The 21,161-nt window shown below is 48.2% G+C and overlaps 1 non-coding gene across 1 annotated transcript; it reads right to left on the reverse strand.

Annotated features, from left to right (window-relative positions):
• Positions 1–12,195: 12,195 nt before the first annotated feature.
• Positions 12,196–12,303, reverse strand: LOC112207041 (U6 spliceosomal RNA). The gene has a single exon (XR_002941523.1). It is a non-coding gene; the product is annotated as a U6 spliceosomal RNA (small nuclear RNA).
• Between the last annotated feature and the right edge of the window lie 8,858 nt (positions 12,304–21,161).

Below are 21,161 nucleotides of genomic sequence, written 5' to 3' on the forward strand. Positions count from 1 at the left end.
TTGTGTGATAAAGAAATCTGCTTTTCTTGGCCGGGTGCAGTGGCTCACGCCTGTAATCCCAGCACTTTGGAAGGCCAAGGTGGGCAGATCATGAGGTCAGGAGATCGAGACCATCCTGGCTAACACGGTGAAACCCTGCCTCTACTAAAAATACAAAAAATTAGCAGGGCGTGGTGGCAGGCGCCTGTAGTTCCAGCTACTTGGGAGGCTGAGGCAGGAGACTGGTGTGAACAGGGAGGCGGAGCCTGCAATGAGCCGAGATCGCGCCATTTCACTCCAGCCTGGGTGACAGAGTGAGACTCGCCTCAAAAAAAAAAAAAAAGAAAGAAAGAAAAGAAATCTGTCTTTTTTTTTTTTTTCACTCTGGCTGGAGTACAGCGGAGTGTAGTGGCACAAACATGGCTCACTGCAAGCCTCAAATTGCTGGGCTCAAGTGATCGTCTCATCTCAGCCTCCCAAGTAGCTGGGACCACCTGTGTGTACCGCCATACCTGGCTAGTTTTTTACATTTTTGTAGAGAGAGTCTTACTGTGTTGCCCAGGCTGATCTCCTGGATTCAACTCCTGGGCTCCAGCCACTATCCTTCTTTGGCCTCCCAAAGTGCTGGAAATACAGGCATGAACCACCTCACCTGGCCAGAACATTTTTTTCATAGAACTCGTATCAACATTTTATAGATGAGTGCAGTGTCTCATGTCTGTAATCCCAGCACTTCAGAAGGCTGAGGCAGGAGGATCACTTGAGCCCAGAAGGTCAAGGCCAGCCTGGGCAACATGGTGAAACCCCATCTCAACAAAAAATACAAAAATTAGCTGGGTGTGGTGGCCAGTGCCTATATTGCCAGCTACTCAAGAAGCTGTGGTTGGAGGATCACTTGAACCCAGGAGATGGAGGTTGCAGTGAGCCAAGATTGTGCCACTGCACTTCAACCTGAGCAACAGAGCGAGACCCTGTCTCAAAAAACAAAAACAAAAACAAAAATAAACTGCTGGGTGCAGTGGCTCTCGCCTGTAATCCCAGCACTTTGGGAGGCCAAGGTGGGAGGATCACAGGGTCAGGAGTTCGAGACCAGCCTGGCCAATATGGTGAAACCCCGTCTCTACTAAAAATACAAAAAAAATTAGCTGGGTATGGTGGCAGGTGCCTGTAATCCCAGCTATTTCAGGAGGCTGAGGCAAGAGAATCGCTTGAACCCAGGAGGCAGAGGTTGCAGTGAGCTGAGATCGTGCCATTGCACTCTAGCCTGGGCGACAAGAGTGAAACTCTGTCTCAAAAAAAAAATCATTTTATAGACTTTTATGTTTGGGAAGCACTGGTAGAGGAAAACACCTTACTGGAAAGTAGTTTACAACCCTCAGGCAACTTAAAATCAAGCTTCCTGAACATTCTATGTAACTTTCACTTTTACAGAGTCAACATTCATCACCTATCAGTCTTTTGACATTTGGTTATTTTCCCCATGTGTACCATGTTACTACCCTAGCCAGACTATGAATATCTCACATGCAAATACTTGGCAGCCGCATCTTTTTATCTCTCATGGCTCCTAGCTCACACCTTGTCTAAAAGAAGGTTGATAAATATTTGTTGGTTTAAAAACAGGGACAGAACAGGGGGAAGAAAATGGGGAGGGGAAAAACTCACACTTGAAGTGATAGCAATTATTGGTAGTTTGCAACTGATTACTTCATTGTAAATTGCTATTCACCAATCAGTACCCTTTGAAAGACTAGTAAGTTGTTTAAAATGCAAAATAATGTTAATTTTTGGCTTGGCTTTAGTTGGAGCTGGATCTGCAGTCAGAAATAGCTGGCTTTGGGGCATGACCTCTAAATTATATCTTCCTTTATTAGCTCAGGGTGCTTTCTGCTGAGCTGGAAGTGCCTGGGGTAGGTCCCTCTGTCAGAGGATTGATGCTTAGACTGAGAATCCGATGAAGACCAAGTACCCCTGGGTCAGCATGACTGCAAAGGCCAACTGAATGGCTGCTTGTGACACCACTGCTTTGGGAAAAACTCACTCAGGGTGGTGGGAGCTTGCAGTTAAAAATACAAGAGACACATTTGGTTTGGTATCAGGGGCTGGTCTCAGATGCAGGCCCCTGTCCAAATATGCCTCCATCCCCTGCTCATCGGACCTAGTGCCCAGGGTTGGAGAGGGCACCATTTGAGAGATTTGTGGCTTTGAGGCTCTAAAAGCCTGACATTCTTAAAGGTTCTTCCCATGCTGACACCCTGACCCATTCCTAGTTTTGAAGCTAACCCAGGCTGGGAGAAGTAATTCATAAATCATTTGAAGCTGACACCTCAGAGGTGTTTTGTTGGGAGTGGGACTTCGTCTCTTTTTTCAGGAGGAGGTGAGACAGGAGAGGAGGTAGAGTTCCTGCAAGAGATAAAGATGTCTCTGAACATTCGTAGAGACTTAGGAAAATTCTGGCTCCTGTGGGGAAGAAATTGATCTTGTTTGTTCTTTTCTTTCTTCTTGGTTGAGTTCCCAGTGTGGATCTTGCAGGCGTTTTGTTCTTGGTGTCAGAACCACCCAGGCTTGGTCGTCGCTGGGTCTGGAACCTCCTACAGATTCCACTGTCTCCCTGCCACAGAGGAAAGTCATGATTGCCCCTTGCGCAGACAGCAGGAGCTGGGTGTGGGGCTCAGGGAGATTCCTGCAGAGCCCTGCTGGGTGTCTGCTTCCCACCTCCCTTCTTCGGGGTCCCAGTTAATGCCGCTATTCAGAAAAGACTGGAAGGAGGGGTTGGTGAGACTCAAAGCCTTGAAATTGGATCTGTGGTTGTTTTTCTCTAAAACCAAATGTATACCCACCCACTACCCGGCCAGCTGGTGCCCTTTCAGTCAGGGCCTAGTGACCCTGTAAGGAGTTGCTGCCAGTGGTGGAGCTGGCTGGGACATCCAGGCTCCATCCTATTCGCCTGGCAAGTGTTCGAGAGCCAGTCTCATGTTTAGGCTCCACACGAGCCCTCCATGGGCATGTGGAGCCTGGTCCTCAATTTCCCATTTAACTCCCTCCTGATTGTACAGGGTTGACCGGGGAGGACTTGGGGGCTGGGAGGCTTCCTTTCATTTCCAGTGTTGAGGGGAGAGTATCAGAATCCTCATCTCTATCCTTGATTTCTCTAATGTCTGCCAAGGAGCCAGGGTGAGCACAGCTGTCAGTCTGTTTCTAGCCATGTTGCCAACTATCACACCCATCGGGGCAAAGAAGAACTTCCCTCAGCAGGATGTTTTTGGACAGCAGGTGACTGTCCTGCTCTGGGGCTGGCTTCAGCACCTCCGATCTAGCCCCAGGCTCTCTTTCTTGTGGCTTCCCTTGTCATCTGCCCCTCCTGACCATCTGGCCACCCTGACTTCTCCTGCCTGGTGGGAACGCTATCTGGTGGGTGGCAGCCTCTCCCTGCATGGAAGCTCCAGGCCAAGGGGCAGGGGGAGCAGCGGGCTGAATTGTCAGGGTTCAAACAGTTGAGCTAATACCAGTTTGCTCAGGGGTTTCTGGCTGCCTACCCGGGAGCCCAGGGCAAGGGGACCAAGCAATGTGCAATCTGCTCTTAACAGCCCCCATGCTTCCAGAGGCTTTCCAGGCTGAGAAAACACATTTGAATGTAACCTCATCTTGGAGTTCCAGCAGCTTCAACCTTGATGGTGTCTTCCTCGGGATTCCTTCATTCCTGATCCGTGTAGAGGCTAACATTTACTGTGATCTTCCCATGTGCCTGACACCGTACCAAGAGCTTTCTGTGCACTATCTCATTTAATCTTCATAGTAACTCTATAAGGGAGCTTCAATTATCATTCCAGTTTCACTGACAAGCTAACTGAGGGCTGGAGAGGTTAAGTAACTTGTCTAGGATTGTATAGCCAGTCTGTGGCAGAGCTAGGAGTCTAACAGAGGCATTATAGTACTGTCTCATGTGCATGAAGACTGCTTTGTCCTGGATTAAAGTGTTTACATTTTACCAAATCTGGATCTTGTATCTATTCATCTAGCAGATGGGTCAGCCAACTATGCCCACAGGCCAAATCTAGCCATGGTATGGTCTGTTTTGTTTTTTGTTTGTTTTTTTTTTCCGAGACAGAGTCTTGCTCTGTCACCAGGCTGGAGTGCAGTTGACACAATCTCAGCTCACTGCAACCTCTGCCTCCTGGGTTCAAGCGATTCTCCTGCCTCAACCTCCCGAGTAGCTGGGACTACAGGCATGTGACCCCATGCCCAGCTAATTTTTGTATTTTTAGTAGAGACAGGGTTTCACCATGTCGACCAGGATGGTCTCGATCTCTTGACCTAGTGATCCGCCCACCTCAGCCTCCCAAAGTGCTGAGATTACAGGTGTGAGCCACTGCATCCAGCCCAGCTTTTTTTGGTTTTTGTTTGTTTTAGAATCAGGGTCTCACTTTGTTGACCAGGCTAGAGTACAGCGGTGTGATCATTGCTCACTGCAGCTTAAAATTCCTGTGCTCAAACAATCCTCCCATCTCAGCCTCCCAAGTAGGTGGGACTACAGGCACCAACCACCATGCCCAGCTATACCATAGTTAAAAAAACAAAAAACAAAAAACAAACAAAAAAACGCCAGGCACGGTGGCCCACACTTGTAATCTCAGCACTTTGGGAGGCCGAGGTGGGCGGATCACAAGGTCAGGAGATCGAGACCATACTGGCTAACATGGTGAAATGCCGTCTCTACTAAAAATACAAAAAATTAGCAGGGCGTGGTGGCGGGCACCTGTAGTCCCAGCTACTCGGGAGGCTGAGGCAGGAGAATGGCGTGAACCCAGGAGGGGTGGAGCTTGCGGTGAGCTGAGATGGCACCACTGCACTCCAGCCTGGGCGACAGAGCAAGACTCCATCTCAAAAACAACCAACCAAAAACAAATAAGAAAATGTGACAAAGACAGTATTTGGCCTATAAAGCCTAAAATACTGACTATTTACTATCTGGGCCCTTACAAAAACAGTTTGCTGACTGCTGAGTTAGCATGCCACAGTATCCTGTCCCACCAATACGATGCAGAGAAAGCCCCAGCACCGTGTCTGCCAGCCTCCAATTCTCTTTGGACTCGGCCGCTTCCAAGAGTGCTCTGAACAATTAAAAACTCAATGAATACATTCAGTGCATGAAGACGGATGTGCCAGGGGGATTTCCAAATCTTCGGCTGCATCTTTGAGTGTGTGTAAACCTCGGGCCAGTTGCCTGGCAGGCCAGCCTGCGGCATGGGTCTTGACTTTCCCGATTGTGAAATGAGGATGAGAAATCTTGGCCTTGGAATGGAGGGAAATGAAAGAGGGGCATCTGACCGACTCTCAGAAAGACACAGGCAGGGAGCTCTGGAGGCTTCTTAGAAGGAAGAAACAGCCGGGCGCGGTGGCTCACTCCTGTAATCCCAGCACTATGGGAGGCTGAGGCAGGCGGATCACCTGAGGTCAGGAGTTTGAGACCAGCCTGACCAACATGGAGAAACCCTGTCTCTACTGAAAATATAAAATTAGCTGGGCATGGTGGCAGGCGCCTGTAATCCCAGCTACTCGGGAGTCTGAGGCAGGGGAATCGCTTGAACCCGGGAAGCGGAGGTTGCGGTGAGCCACGACTGCACCACTGCGCTCCAGCCTGGACAACAAAAGCGAAACTCTGTCTCAAAAAAAAAAGAAGGAAGAACCAATATGAATCACAAGCAACATTATTACCTTAGCAAGTGTTTGAGCCCCCAGTCTAAATGTGTAAAGTAATCTGCTCAGGCTTAAGAAAATCTCTTTTCCCCTATCACACTGGATGTATGAACACATGACCAGCAGAGGCCATCTAACTGAATGGGTTTTCATGTCTCCCCTCTCTGCTCAGGGGGTGAGTTCCCTGAGGCCCGGTCTGGATCTTACATTTTACTTGTGTCTTCTCTGAGCTCTCGGTACCACACGTAGCAGCACACGGTGAGCAACTCCGCATAGTGATCTGCCTGACTTACATGTTACAAAAAGGCCCTGAATGGAAACAGGCCTCCAGGAAGAGTGTCTAGAAAAGTAAGGGTCAGGCAGGGTGCCGGTGGCTCACGCCTATAATCCCAGCACTTTGGGAGGCTGAGGTGGATGGATCACTTGAGCCCAGGAGTGCGAGACCAGCCTGGGCAACATAGCAAGAACTTGTCTCTACAGAAAAAAGAAAAGAAATACTAGCTGGGTGTGGCAGCTCATGACTGTAATCACAGTGCTTTGGGAGGTTGAGGCAAGAGGATAGCTTGAGCCTGGGAGATTGAGGCTGTGGTGAGCCATGTTCATGCTACTGCACTCCAGCCTGGGCAACATAAGAGACACTGTCTCAAAAAAATAAATAAAAAATAAAAGGCTAGGCATGGTGGCTCACACCTATAATCCCAGCACTTTTGGAGGCTGAGGCAGGCGGATCACTTGAGCCCAAGAGTTTGAGACCAGCCTGGGCAATATGGCAAGACCCTGTCTCTACAAAAAGTACAAAAATTAGCTGGACATGGTGGTGTGTGTGTGTAGTCCCAGCTACTTGGGAGGCTGAGGTGGGAGGATCACTTGAACCCAGGAGGCTGAGGCTGCAGTGAGCTATGATTGCACCACTATGCTCCAGCTTAGGTGACAGCCAGACCCTGTCTCAAAAAAAAAAAAAAAAAAAGAAGAAAAGTAAGAGTCTTCTCTCTGCCCTCCCCGAGAACAATCTTGAGGCCCAGAGAGCAGGTGCGAGCTAGCTGGGGGGTCCTGGCACCTCAGGTGAGGCTGCTGGAGGCCCAGGCCCGAAGGCCCAGGCGCTCCCTCCCCTTCAGAAGCCCAGCTCTTCAGGCCCTCCCTGTATCCTCCACACCCAACCCTCTTCAGTCCTCCAGAAAACATCATGAGGGTTAATTATTTCTCAGGGCTGACTCAGACAGCAGTTTTCTGCCAAAGCATTCTGTCAGCCAAGCACGGTCCTGCTGTTACCCCTGTGAGGGAGCCTTTGTAAGCTGTGTCAGGAGGAAACTCCTCAGCAGGGAAACCCAAAGCCCCGTAGCCTGGGGTGGGGTCCTGCCTGATCCCGTTGGGTGGGGCTGGTTGCTGGGAGGGCGCCCTCCCCAGTGTGAGAAGCCGGCTCCAGAACACTCTCACCGCCAGGCTGCCTTTCAGCCGGTCCCTGTGGGGCAACGCTTGCCTTTCGTTTTGTTGATTGGAGATTGTGTCTCTGAATAGAGCTTAATGTCCTTTTGAAATTATCTGTTCTTTTTTATTCTTTTTGTTTGTTTGTTTTTTGAGATAGAGTCTTGCTCTGTTACCCAGGCTGGAGTGCAGTGGCTCCATCCCAGGGCTCACTGCAACCTCTGCCTCCTAGGTTCAAGCGATTCTCCTGCCTCAGCTTCTGGAGTAGCTGGGATTACAGGCGCCTGCCACCATGCCTGGCTAATTTTTGTATTTTAGTAGAGACGGGTTTCGCCATGTTGGCCAGGCTGGTCTCAAACTCCTGACCTCAAGCAATCCACCCACTTTGGCATCCCAAAGTGCCGAGATTACAGGTGTGAGCCACTGCACCTGGCCTTTTTTTTCTTTCTTTTAAAAATTTCTCCTGCTTTCTCCATTTGGTTTAGATTGCTGCTGTGTTCCTAAATGCTGAAGGTGAATGATGGGGCGTCCGGAGGAGAGGGATGACACTCAAACAAAAACCGTCTGCCTAGGAGGCCAAACTGGGGGAGAGTGGGGGGGACAGAGGGGGTCTCTTGGAGGAAGGAGGCCTGGGAGATCTTCTCTCTCATATCAGAGAACCTGAGGGACTGGGATGGCCCTGAATGGAGATTCAAAGACGCTGAACTGTGCTTGAGACACCTGGGACCAGAAGCCAGGAGGGAGGATGTAGAGAGAAGTAGAACAAGGTAGCCCCGTGAATTCACTGCATGGCAGCCATTAGCTTCACCTGCCCTCTGACCAGGCCGACACCAGCACCCCGGGCACCCCATGTGGGTAGGAAGGTGTGTGGTGCTGTGCAAACCCGATTATTCCCCAAGTAACCCATGCCGCATCTACAGCTTCCTGCTGCTGCGCCAGAAGCTGTGCCCTCTTATGGAAAGAAGAGCACTTGCTTCATATAAAAGCAGCCAGGTGAAGGCAAGGTTATTCTTGCACGAGAAATGATGATTATACAGATCAATTCCATCTTCTGGAGGAACCCCAGACAGTGGTAAATTACACAGTTACAATTGTACCTTAAGCCCCATCTCCCCACCCCCCACAAAACAACAGAAAACCCAACAACCATGTTTTGCAGCAAAAATATTTACAGGACAGTTACTATGCACAGGGAAGTATTTTCTATATTATGTCATTTAATCTTCTCAAGAACCCTGTGGTGTATTTACCAATGAATGAACAGAGAGAGAGGCTAACAGCTAGCCAGAAATCACAGGGCCAGAAGGGTATGAAAGCTAGGCCTGCCAAGGCTGAGAATACAGCAGGACTTGGCATCTGGTAAGTGTTCCATAAATCCTTGTTGAAGGAATAAATGGGTCTGCCAGGATCCATGATCAAGGCTTGCCTACTGCTCCCTAAGCCATAATTCCTGTTCCAAGGATCTGGGTAAGTCAGGGCCTACAAATATGCCCCAGGGAAGTTTTCTAAGATCCTGTTCTCATCTTTCTTCTGTGTTCTCCTCTCCCCAGCTGCCATCCTGTATCCCTTCCAAGAAGGCATAGAATGGAGGAGTTAATTTGTTATTTGATGTACCAAGTATAGTATTTGGGTGCCTACCAATGGTGCCAAGCATTGTTCTAGATGCTGGGGTCATAGGAGTGAACAAAACAGGTTAGGATCACATTTTGAAGATCACATTCTAGCCAGGGTACAGACTTGGCTGAGAGATCAGTTCTGGCTGAACTGATCAGGTAGGATTGAGGTAAGAGCTCTGTGACTCCTTAGCTATGGGCTGCTGTGTGCACATGGGGGCAGGCACCAGCCCTCCCTCACCAATGAGGTGCACTTTCGTCCTTGTGGTTGCAGAAGTGGTTTCAGCAGCTCTGCCTCTCTGCTGTGGCCTCTTCCCTGGCCATGGTTTTCATCCCAGGATGGGCTCCTCAAAGTGTCTTTGCCACATGACCTAGAATTGGGACTAAGAGATTCAGTCTGGGCTGAGCTCATGTTAAAACCCAGGAGGCCAGGTGCGGTGGCTCACGCCTATAAATCCCAGCACTTTGGGAGGCCGAGGCAGGCAGATCACAAGGTCAAGATATTGAGACCATCCTGACCAACATGGTGAAACCCCGTCTCTACTAAAAATACAAAAATTAGCTGGGCGTGGTGGTGGGTGCCTGTAGTCCCAGCTACTTGGGAGGCTGAGGCAGGAGAATCGCTTGAACCCAGGAGGTGGAGGTTGAAGTGAGCCGAGATTGCGTCAACTGCACTCCAGCCTGGCGACACAGTGAGACTCTGTCTCAAAAAACAAACAAACAAAACCAGGAGCTAACGCATGGCCCTTATTTTTAACTTTTATTTATTTATTTATTTATTTATTTATTTATTTATTTTAAGTTCCTCGGTACATGTACAGGATGTACAGGTTTGTTACACAGGTAAATGTGTGCCATGATGGTTTGCTGCACCTATCAACCCATCACCCAGGTGTTAAGCCCAGCATGCATTAGCTCTTTTCCCTAATGCTCTCCGTTCCCCTGCCCACCCCCAACAGGCCCCAGTGAGTGCTGTTCCCCTCCCTGTGTCCACGTGTTCTCACTGTTCAGCTCCCACTTACTAGTGAGAACATACAGTGTTTGGTTTTCTGTTCCTGCGTTAGTTTGCTGAGGATAATGGCTTCTAGCTACATCCATATAGCTGCAAAAGACATGATCTTGTTCCTTTTTATGGCTGCATAGTATTCCATGGTGTATATGTACCACGTTTTATTTCTTTCCTTTTTCTTTTCTTTTTTTTTTTGAGATGGAGTCTTGCTCTGTTGCCCAGGCTGGAGTGCAGTGGCATGATTTCAGCTCACTGCAACCTCCACCTCCCAGGTTCAAGCAATTCCTCTGCCTCTCAGCCTCCGGAGTAGCTGGGACTACAGGCATGCACCACCACACTCGGCTAATTTTTGTATTTTTGGTAGAGATGGGTTTCACCATGTTGGCCAGGCTGGTCTCGAACTCCTGACTTCAGGTGATCCGCCTGCCTCAGCCTCCCAAAGCGCTGGGATTAAAGGCATGAGCCACCATGCCCAGCCACCACATTTTCTTTATCCAGTCTATCATTGATGAGCATCTGGGTTGATTCCATGTCCTTGCTATTGTGCATAGTGCTGCAATGAACATATGTGTGTATGTATCTTTATAACAAAGTGATTTATATTCCTTTGGGTATATACCCAGTAATGGGATTGCTGGGTCAAATGGTATTTCTGGTTCTAAATCTCTGAGGAATCGCCACACTCTCTTCCACAATGGTTGAACTAATTTACATTCCCACCAACAGTGTAAAAGCTTTCTTATTTCTTCACAACCTCGCCAGCAGCTCTTGTTTCTTTTTTAAATTTCATTTTATTGAGACAGAGTCTCACTCTGTCACCCAGGCTGGAGTGCAGTGGTGCAATCTTGGCTCACTGCAAACTCTGCCTCCCAGGTTCAAGCAATTCACCTGCCTCAGCCTCCTGAGTAGCTGGGATTACAGGTGTGCGCCATGGTGCCTGGCTAATTTTTGTATTTTTAGTGGAGACAGGGTTTCACCATGTTAGCCAGGCTGGCCTCAAACTCCTGACCTCAAGTGATCTGCCCACCTTGGCCTCCCAAAGTGCTGGGATTACAGGTGTGAGCCACCATGCCCGGCCTATCTGTTGTCTCTTGACTTTTTAATAATCGCCATTCTGACTGGCGTGAGATGGTATCTCATCGTGGTTTTCATTTGCATCTCTCTCTCTGTCTCTTTTTTTTTTTTTTTTTTTTGAGATGGAGTCTCGCTTTGTTGCCCAGGCTGGAGTGCAGCGGCACGATCTTGGCTCATTGCAAGCTCCACCTCCTGGGTTCATGCGATTCTCCTGCCTCAGCCTCCCGAGTAGCTGGGACTACAGGCACCCGCCACCACACCTGGCTAATTTTTTGTATTTTCAGTAGAGATGGGGTTTCACTGTGTTAGCCAGGATGGTCTCGATCTCCTGACCTCGTGATCCACCCACCTCGGCCTCCCAGAGTGCTGGGATCACAGGCGTCAGCCACTGCGCCTGGCCTTTTTTTTTTTTTTTGAGACGGAGTTTCGCTCTTGTTGCCCAGGCTGGAGTGCAATGACATGATCTCGGCTCACCACAACCTCCACCTCCCAGGTTCAAGCGATTCTCCTGTCTCAGCCTCCTGAGCAGCTGGGATTACAGGCGCCTGCCACCAGGCCCAGCTAATTTTGTATTTTTAGTAGGGACGGGGTTTCTCCATGTTGGTCAGGCTGGTCTTGAACTCCCGACCTCAGGTGATCAGCACGCCTCAGCCTCCCAAAGTGCTGGGATTACAGGCATGAGCCACCGTGCCCGGACTTTCATTTGCATTTCTCTAATGATCAGCGATGTTGAGCTTTTTTCCACATTTGTTGGTCACGTGTATATCTTTTTTTGAGAAGTTATTTTTATTTATTTTTTAGGGACACAGTCTCCCTCTGTCTCCCAGGCTGGAGTGCAGTGGCGCCATCATGGCTTGCTACAGCCTCGAGCTTCAGGACTCAAACGATTCTCCCACCTTTGCCTCCTGAGTAGCTAGGGCTACAGGCATGTGGCACCACGCGCAGGTAACTTTTCTATTTTTTGGTAGAGATCTTACTATGTTACCCAGGACTGGCCTGAAGTGATCCTCCTACCTCAGTCTCTCAAAATGCTGGGATAACATGTGAGCCACTGTGCCTGGCCTTTTACAAATTATTTATTTATCTTTTTTAAATTAAAATTTTTTTTAATTGGCTGGGCATGGTGGCTGACACCTGTAATCCCAGCACTTTGGGAGGCCGAGGTGGGCAGATCATGAGGTCGAGAGATCAAGACCATCCTGGCCAACATGGTGAAACCCATCTCTATTAAAAATACAAAAATTAGCCGGGCTTGGTGGCGGGCGCCTGTAGTCCCAACTACTCGGGAGGCTGAGGCAGGAGAATCACTTGAACCCAGGAGGCGGAGGTTGCAGTGAGCTGAGATTGCACCACTGCACTCCAGCCTGGCGACAAAGCAAGACTCTGTTTCAAAAAAACAAAACAAAACAAAACAACCACACACACACGCAAAACTTATTTTATGCAGGGACCATGCTAATCTTCTCTGTATTGTTCCAATTTTAGTATATGTGCTGCCAAAGCGAGCACTATTTATTTATCTATCTATTTATTTATTTATTGAGCCAGAGTCTCATTCTGTCACTCAGGCTGGAGTGCAATGGCACAATCTCAGCTCACTGCAACCTCCACCTCCCAGGTTCAAGCGATTCTCCTGCCTCAGCCTCCCAAGTAGCTGGGATTACAGACACCTGCCACCACACCTGGCTAATTTTGTATTTTTAGTAGAGACAGGGTTTCACCATGTTGGCCAGGCTGGTCTCGAACTCCTGACCTCAGGTGATCTGCCTGCCTCAGCCGCCCATAGTGCTGAGATTACAGGCGTAAGCCACTGTGTCTGGCCGCGAGCACTGTTTATTCATTACCATGTGGATTGGGGACTCCTGATACCTTCTAGTTTATGACTTTGATATCTTCATTCGACATTGCGCTTTCCTGCCACTGGATGGAAAAAAGAAAATCCTTACCTGTCCTCTGACTTATCCTTTTGTACTTAAGCTGGCTTTAGTTGGTTTCTGTTACTTATAATCAAAAACAGTCTCATCTTTTTTTTTTTTTTTTTTTTTTTTTGAGACGGAGTCTCGTTCTGTCGCCCAGGCTGGAGTGCAGTGGCGTGATCTCGGCTTACTGCAACCTCCGCCTCCCAGGTTCAAGCGATTCTCCTGCCTTAGCCTCCAGAGTAGCTGGGACTACAGGCATGTGCCACCACGCCCAGCTAATTTTTTGTAATTTTAGTAGATATGGGGTTTCACCATGTTAACCAGGCTGGTCTTGATCTCCTGACCTTGTGATCCACTCGCCTCAGACTCCCAAAGTGCTGGGATTACAGGCGTGAGCCACCGTGCCCAGCCAGTCTCATCTTGAATGTAAACAAAAACTTAGAACTTGGGTTCAGGGCAGAAGCAGCAGACCTAGAGCTGCCTGGATCTGATCAGGTCTGAGAGTGACAAAGTCAAACGGGTTCCCTAGAGACCACTGATCACTGGGGAAGCTCCCTTGCCCTGCACTGCCTCTCTGCCAAGACCAAGGCCTAGGACCACATACTGACTGCAAACCCATCTGGATACAACCACCAAATCTACTCTTGGTACATAATCAGACTTCCTGATCTACACACATTTTTTTCCCTTACTCTAGACCCTAGGAGGGAGTAAAGTTTGTGGTAAAAGAAAAAGAAGGAAAAATACAAACTACCTTCTAAACCGTGGGTACGGTAATGGAGTGGCTACCAGTATTGATCATTGCAAGATCATTGCAAGCTTAGCAAGAATCAGCTGCTGGGTCATAGCCTGTTTGGAAAGACAACTGTAGCCCATTAAAAAGGATTGTGTGTCATCCACAGAAAGCTCTTCATTTGGTTACTTTACATCTGACTGGCTCCTACTTGCCCTACAGGCTCCAGTTTTTTCTTGCAAACCTTCTACAAGACTAGGTTAGGGAACTCCTCTGTTAGAGTACTCCCTTACAGTGCACATCTCACTTTGTTGTTTGTTTTAAGGATAGGGTCTCACTCAGTTGCCCAAGCTTGAGTGCAGTGGTGTGATCATAGTTCACTGCAGCCTTGAACTTCTGGGCTCCAGTGATCCTCTTGCCTCAGCCTTCCAAGTGGCTGGGACTCTAGGCACATGCCACTGAGCTTGGCTAACTTTTTAAAAAAAAATTTTCTTGTAGAGACGGGATCTCACTATGTTGCCCGGGTTGGTCTCAAACTCCTGGCCTCAAGCAATCTGCCTGCCTCGGCCTTCCAAAGTGTTGGGATTACAGGTGTGAGCCACTGCACCCAGCCATCTCACTCTATTTAAATTGCCATGTCGGTCTATTAAAATGCTCTATTTAAGTGTCCTGAGAGTAGACCCGAGTGTATCTAGCATGGTACTTCGTGTGTGGTAGGTGCTCAATATACATGTTCCACAAAAAATAGAATTCAGGCATTCATCTAGTATTCCCTAAAAAGTCTCCACACCTACCCTTCTACAGGTGATCATATAACTTGTGCAAAGACTATCAGGAAGACTTAGGTATGTGCCTTTAGGAGGTAGATAGAGCAGACAGGGCTCAGGTGACCTTGACTAGCTAGAAATTCCAGGTGCCTCTATCAAACAGAATCTGTCAGTTAGGATTAAGTTAGACTTTATACAACAGAAAACAAGGTTTATCCTCTTATGTAAAAGAATTCCAGGGAACTACAGTTCTGGGCAGGAACAGTGGCTCCACGAAGTTAGCAGGAACCCAAGCTGCTTCTGGCTTTCTGCAGCACCATCCTTAGCACTGACTTCCATCCACAAGGCTACCTCATGGTTTAAGAGGGCAGTGGCATGCCAGCCATCATGTCTACATTCCAGGCAGCAGGACAAAGGGAGAAGGACAAGCGAAGCAACAAAAGGTTGGCCCTCTGAGTCAGCTCCCTCTCAGCAGACTTCTTGAAATTTTTACATATAATATTCCCTTATATCTCAGTGGCCAGGAACACTTGGAAATGTAGATGTTAGCTGGGTACTTTGCTCCATATAAACTTGGAGTTTTATAATTAAGAGGGAAACAGATATTATGCAATAAGCTGCAGTCTCTCCCCCAGTCCCCAAGCAAACCTGTCAGGAAGGAACCTCCCTTATTTTGGTAACAAATCAGTTGATCTATAGGCAGCTCTGCTTTGCTCTACATCTCAGTTTTCACTGATACAAGGACTAGTCATCCGTACTTTTTTCTCTATATAAAGAACTACAATGGCTGGGCGCAGTGGCTCACGCCTGTAATCCCAGCACTTTGGGAGGCCAAGGCGGGTGGATCGCTTGAGGTCAGGAGTTCGAGACCAGCTTGGCCAACATGCTGAAACCCCATCTCTACTAAATATACAAAAATTAGCCAGGCGTGGTGGCGCATGACTGTAATCACAGCTACTTGGGAGGCTGAGGCAGGAGAATCGCTTGAATTCAGGAGGCAGAGGTTGCAGTGAGCCGAGATTGCACCACTGCACTCCAGCCTGGGTGAGAGAGAGAGATGCTGTCTCAAAAAAAAAAAAAGAAAAAAAAAAAAAGAAAAAGAAAAAAAGAACTACAAGAGAAGGGTCCTCTCCCTTGCTCTGTTTCTTGCACTTACCACTCGCACTCATTACTAGATGGGGCCACATGAAGAGTTCAATGCAGAACTGCAGAAAGGCTCTTCAGCATATGGGCGTCTCTCACAAGGCCGGATGATTGAGCTGAAATGAGTTGACAATCATGTTGATGTAAGGCAGTGCATTAGGGGCCCTGCTGTAGCAGTGACAGCCTGGATGCTCTGCATTTCAGATGGGCAGGAACTGCTCTGAGAACACACAGGCCTGGGCACTGGTCTACAGGACCAGGTGAAGGAGGAAGGACCCCATTCCCTTCACCCTCATCCTCCAAGGCAGGTAGTACCCAATAGCCATGCCTACAGCATATTCCCCATAGGTGTGGGCAGAAGACCCCGCTCCCTTGAACTCTCTAGTTAGTGCTTTCTCAAACTGCAGTTTGATTTTTTCTTAAATGGGAAGTGTCTGAATGTAGGGCAACTGTGGGAAAGGAAGCATGAGAGAGTAATGATGAGCTTGGGTTGGAATCCTGGCCTTGCCCGTTGTTTTCTGTGTTACCTTGCTAACTCGTTTCACTCCCCCCAAGTGTCTATTTCGTGAGGTAAAATAAGAATGGTAATGACACCCCCCTTGCCGAGCTGCTCAGAGGATTAAACAAGATAATGTAGGTGAATGCATTTAGCACAGTGCCTGGGGTACAATAGGTACTCGATAAAAGAGAAAATAAAATGGAGATAGATGGCAAAAGCCACTGTGAAGACTCAACCCCTAAACAAATCTTCCTCTGAAATCAGAGAAATTTGCAACCCTGGCATCTTGGCTGGAATCCCAGGATAAGATGGGCACTTACAGCAGTAAAGCCAGCCACACCCTGGACACCAGGCCCCAGAGGGCAGGGGCTACTCCCCATCCGAGGGCTGCCGAGCTCAGGAAACTGATTCATATTTTGTCCTGGGGACACTGCACTTGGAAAAACATTATTGATTCCATGGTTCAGGTTGCAAAGGGAGGAAGAAAGATGGAATTTCATCACGTAAAGCACTTATGCCTACTGTGCTTTCTCTTTAGAGAGGCACTTGACAATCATTTTCATTAGTGTCTCTTCTTAAAACAACCTCAGAGATAGCTTATCCCCATTTTATAAAGGCAGAACATAGGAGAAATAACTGGCTGAAGAGCATGTGGCAAGGTGGCAAAAGTCAGAGTTCATGATCTCCAAATTTCTAGCATATTGCTTAACTAACCAAGCTTCGGCAATCCGCTCCACAAATGCCTGGCGAGGGCCTCTCAGTCATATACTTATTGCTCAGATCAGTCACTCATGATCACCAGAAAAAGGCAAACATGTAAATCTAGGCTACATGATTCGTTTTTCTTAGCAGCTTAGGACAGGAGATGAAAAGTGACTTTTCTAACCGTATCACAAGTGGGTCTGCGTCCAGCAAGTCCTGGAACAGAGATGTTGGAAGTATTCCAGGATATACGTTACACCATAGAGCTCCGGATGCCTAGAAGCAATGAAGATGGGGTGGGGGCAGTGAAATAGCCAGCTCCTACGCTAAGTGCAGCCCTCCCCACCAGGGCTGTAGCCGGGCTGCCCCCTCACCTGAGGAACTCATGCCTTTGATCACGGCAGCATCACAACCTGTCCCTGATACCAAAAGGAGAAACACTCTTGGCCTGTGCCCTCTTGGATGGATCATTTTTCAGAGAACAGGACGTTTAGTGAGTTTGTCTCAAACTGCACAGAGAACATGGTGAACCTGCTAGGGCTGATTGCTGAGGGAAATTAAGAAGACAGGGATAATGGCTTTTCCTCTGTTGCTAAAGCCAGCATGTACCTGAAATGAGCCCCAAAGCTCAGGCCTGACTTCATGCCTTTCTTGTCCTGGGAAGAGGGTTTATCAGATTCTAAAGACTGCATTTCAGTTATCTTTGTTTCCAATACTGAAGCAGCTCCCTCTGCTCACCGAGGCAGAGCACTTTCTATCTCTTTTTCAGAAAAATCCCAAGGAACAATTGTTTTGGATTACTTAGTGGACTCAGCGTGGAAACTGCTTGTGTGGCCCAGCTAGGTAGGGGCGTTCAGACAAGGAGACCTGACCTGGAGCCTCTGGGATGATTCCAAGGTATTGCATGCATGCGTCTGCTGTGTGTTCATTAACTGCTGGGGAAAAAACTCTGGGTAGTCACAGCCATCTACTGTCAGTTTTCAAGACAGGCTTCAGCAGGCAAGCAGCTTGGTGGGAGGCGTCCTTAGTCAGCTGGGAAAGTAAGGCTGACGCGCTGTCCGACCTCAGCGAGGCATGTGTCATACTCTTTCCATTCTCTGGCACTCTCTGGCTCTTCCTAAGGCCTTTTCTCAACCAGGCACATTATGTGATGTAGACAGCAAGCAGGATGGGAGGCTGGCAGTCCCCAGAGCGGAGCTGGCAGTGGCCACTTAGACTCCCTCATATCACATCGTTGGCTTCCAAGCCCAGATGTAGGTGCCTGCCCCTCCCATTGGGACCTTGCCAAATCTTTTGTAACATTTTAAAACAGCCATTGAAGTGCCAGATGATAAAATTTCCCTTGGAGATTGAGAAATTCTGATTGGGATGATGGCAGCATTCTGGAATTTATGTCAGATTTGCTTCCCAGGGGCCGGAAGCGAGGAGGTCAAGACTCCAGGTCCCCATCCCAGCTTAACCAAAGAACCACTACTTTTTTTCTTTTCTTTTCTTTCTTTCTTTTTTTTTTTTTTCTCAGGCAGTCTTGCTCTGTCAACCATGCTGGAGTGCAGTGGTGCAATCTTGGCTCCTGCAACCTTCACCTTCCAGGTTCAAGCGATTCTTTTGCCTCAGCTTCCGGAGTGGCTAGGATTACAGGTGTGTGCCACAATGTCCGGCTGATTTTTGTAATTTTAGTAGAGATGGGGTTTTACCATGTTGGCAAGGCTGGTCTTGAACTCCTGGCCTCAAGTGAACTGCCCACCTTGGCCTCCTAAAGTGCTGGAACTACAGGCGTGAGCCACTGCACCCAGCCCCCTACTTTTTTTTTGGGGGGATGGGGTCTTGCTCTGTTGCTCAGGCTGGAGTGCAGTGGCATGATCATAGCTCACTGCAGCCTCAAACTCCTGGGCTTAAGAGATCCTCCAGGGCCGGGCGTGGTGGCTCATGCCTGTAATCCCAGCACTTTGGGAGGCTGAGGCGGGCGGATCACGAGGTCAGGAGATCGAGACCATCTTGGCTAACACGGTGAAACCCCATCTCTACTAAAATACAAAAAAATTAGCCGGGTGTGGTGGCGGGTGCCTGTAGTCCCAGCTACTCTGGAGGCTGAGGCAGGAGAATGGCATGAACCCGGGAGATGGAGCTTGCAGTGAGCCGAGACTGCACCACTGTACTCCAGCCTGGGCGACAGAGCGAGACTCTGTCTCAAAAAAAAAAAAAAAAAAAAAAAAGAGATCCTCCTAATGGCCGGGTGCAGTGGCTTACACCTGTAATCCCAGCACTTTGGGAAGCCAAGGTGGGCAGATCACTTGAAGTCAGGAGTTCGAGACCAGCCTGGCCAACATGGTGAAACCCCGTCTCTACTAAAAATACAAAAATTAGCTGGGTGTGGTAGTGCATGTCTGTAATCCCAGCTACTCGAGAGGCTGAGGCAGGAGAATTGCTTGAACCTGGGAGGCGGAGGTTGCAGTGAGCCGAGATCGCGTCATTGCACTCCAGTCTGGGCAAAAGAGTGAGACTCCATCTCAAAAAACAAGAGATCCTCCTGGCTCAGCCTCCTGAGTAGCTGGGACTACAGGTGTGTGCACCACAACACCCAGCTAATTTTTGTATTTTTTGTAGAGACAGAGTCTTGCTATATTATCCAGGTTGGTCTTAAACTCCTAGCCTTAAGAAATCCTCCCACCTCCGCCTCCCAAAATGCCAGGATTAAAGGCATGGGCTACTACACCTGGCCTTTCTTTTTGGTTTTACATACTGAAGTTAGGCACAGATTTCAATTGAAAGAGGGTTTTGTTGCTTTAAAAGTGTTTTAAAAGCCCTGCCCTGCATTATCCTTATCCCCTCCATTAGTAACTATACAGAATTTTAAAAGAGGAAAAATCAGAGAGGGAAAGGTAAGTTATTTCTTGGGTATGAAGAAAAGCCACAGATGTTGTTTGGGCCTCAGCAGGGCACCTGTGCAGGTGTCTGCGCATTAGCAACACCATCTGCTTGGTTGTCTCTCAAAGGAAGAAGAATCCTGGCCTAATGAACTCCTCAAGCTCTCTTCTTTGGGAAATAGGAAGATCACAATTTGAAATCTTAATACGATTTAATAATTGAATATATAAGCACCCTACATAATCCAGAGCTAAAAAATGCGAAATTAAGTCATGAATTGCTTTCAAATATAGCAGGAATCTTCTAGCCTCTCTCTTCCAGTCCTAAAAAGCACCACGAAATGCTGCCTCAGAGTCAAGGCCCCAAATAAATACATGCTAATAAGGCTGATTTTCCCTTTTCACTCTTCTCCTGGGCAGTATGAACCTTTGACTAGAGACAGCCAGAAAGGAGCATCTCAACCCATTTAGGTGGTGGCCTCTTTCAAAGTGAAATGTGAAGCCAGGGCTCCAAACCGTCATTGTCCTGAGAGTTCCCAGGAAGGCTTTTGTGTGGTGACCTGGATGCCCGTCCAAATGGCCTTGGCTGGTCCCATCCCTCACTCTAGCTCCCTAAGGGTCCTGCTGCTATCAATTGACTGTGAACATTTCCTTTCACTGCCTTTTGCAAACTGCTGGATGAGTGCCAAGTAGTAGCTTTGCAGGGTTCATTCACCCCAGGGCTGGGAGCTTTTCAGCAGTGTAGGCAGGTTATGTGTTTCAAATCAGCATAGTAGGGCAGAGTGATTTGGAAGCCATTTCATTTTTTCAGTTCATCAAACTCCTACTCACTGGGAATCTCTAAACCAGCGATATGAAACCTTTCTGGAGTTGTGACACCCTGTTGTCACTCATTTTATTTCATCAAACACCCACCCCTCTTAAAAATGCCATGAGGCATGTATTTATTTTTAAGATGAAAGTGAATTAAAATTGGAAAATTACCTAAGAATTTTCTGGCACTCTAGCAAAAAAGGAGATCTACCAGAGGTGTTTGGAAGTCAGGATCTTCATTAAGAATCATCACTCTACACAGGGAAGACACTTGACGGAATTGAGAAGTAGGAAGAATTTGTCCTTGCTCCTCCCCTCTCCCACAATCTAATTCCCTCCCCATCTGCACATCCCTCCCCAGGCATCTGGGCACTTGCACTACCCCATACCTCCCTCCGTGGTACCTCATGCAGAACTGGCCCTTACCACCCACCCCCCAGCCCTGCTCTGCAACTGTTTCCTCTCAGTGCTCCTGTTAACATACCCGATGCCCACTCCTTCTGCAGGTAGTCCCTGTAGGTTAGTTGTTTCTTTAGAAAGGAGTAACAACTTCTATTCTTTTTTTTTTTTTTTTTTTTTTTTTTTTTTGAGATGGAGTCTCTCTCTGTTGCCCAGGCTGGAGTGCAATGGCACGATCTCAGCTCACTGCAACCTCTGCCTCCTGGGTTCAAGCAATTCTCCTGCCTCAGCCTCCCGAGTAGCTGGGATTATAGGCGTGAGCCACCATGTTTGGCTACTTTTTTTGTATTTTTAGTAGAGACAGGGTTTCACCATGTTGGCCAGGCTGGTCTCAAACTCCTGACCTCAAGTGATCCACCCACCTCGGCCTCCCAACGTGCTGGGATTGCAGGTGTGAGCCACTGCGCCCAGCCTAGGAGTAACAACTTCTAAGTTCATTTTCAGCACAAAAATTTTAGTGGAGTTAAC

This window comes from Pan troglodytes, chromosome 1 (assembly GCF_028858775.2).
Source record: "Pan troglodytes isolate AG18354 chromosome 1, NHGRI_mPanTro3-v2.0_pri, whole genome shotgun sequence".
Classification (NCBI taxonomy): domain Eukaryota; kingdom Metazoa; phylum Chordata; class Mammalia; order Primates; family Hominidae; genus Pan; species Pan troglodytes.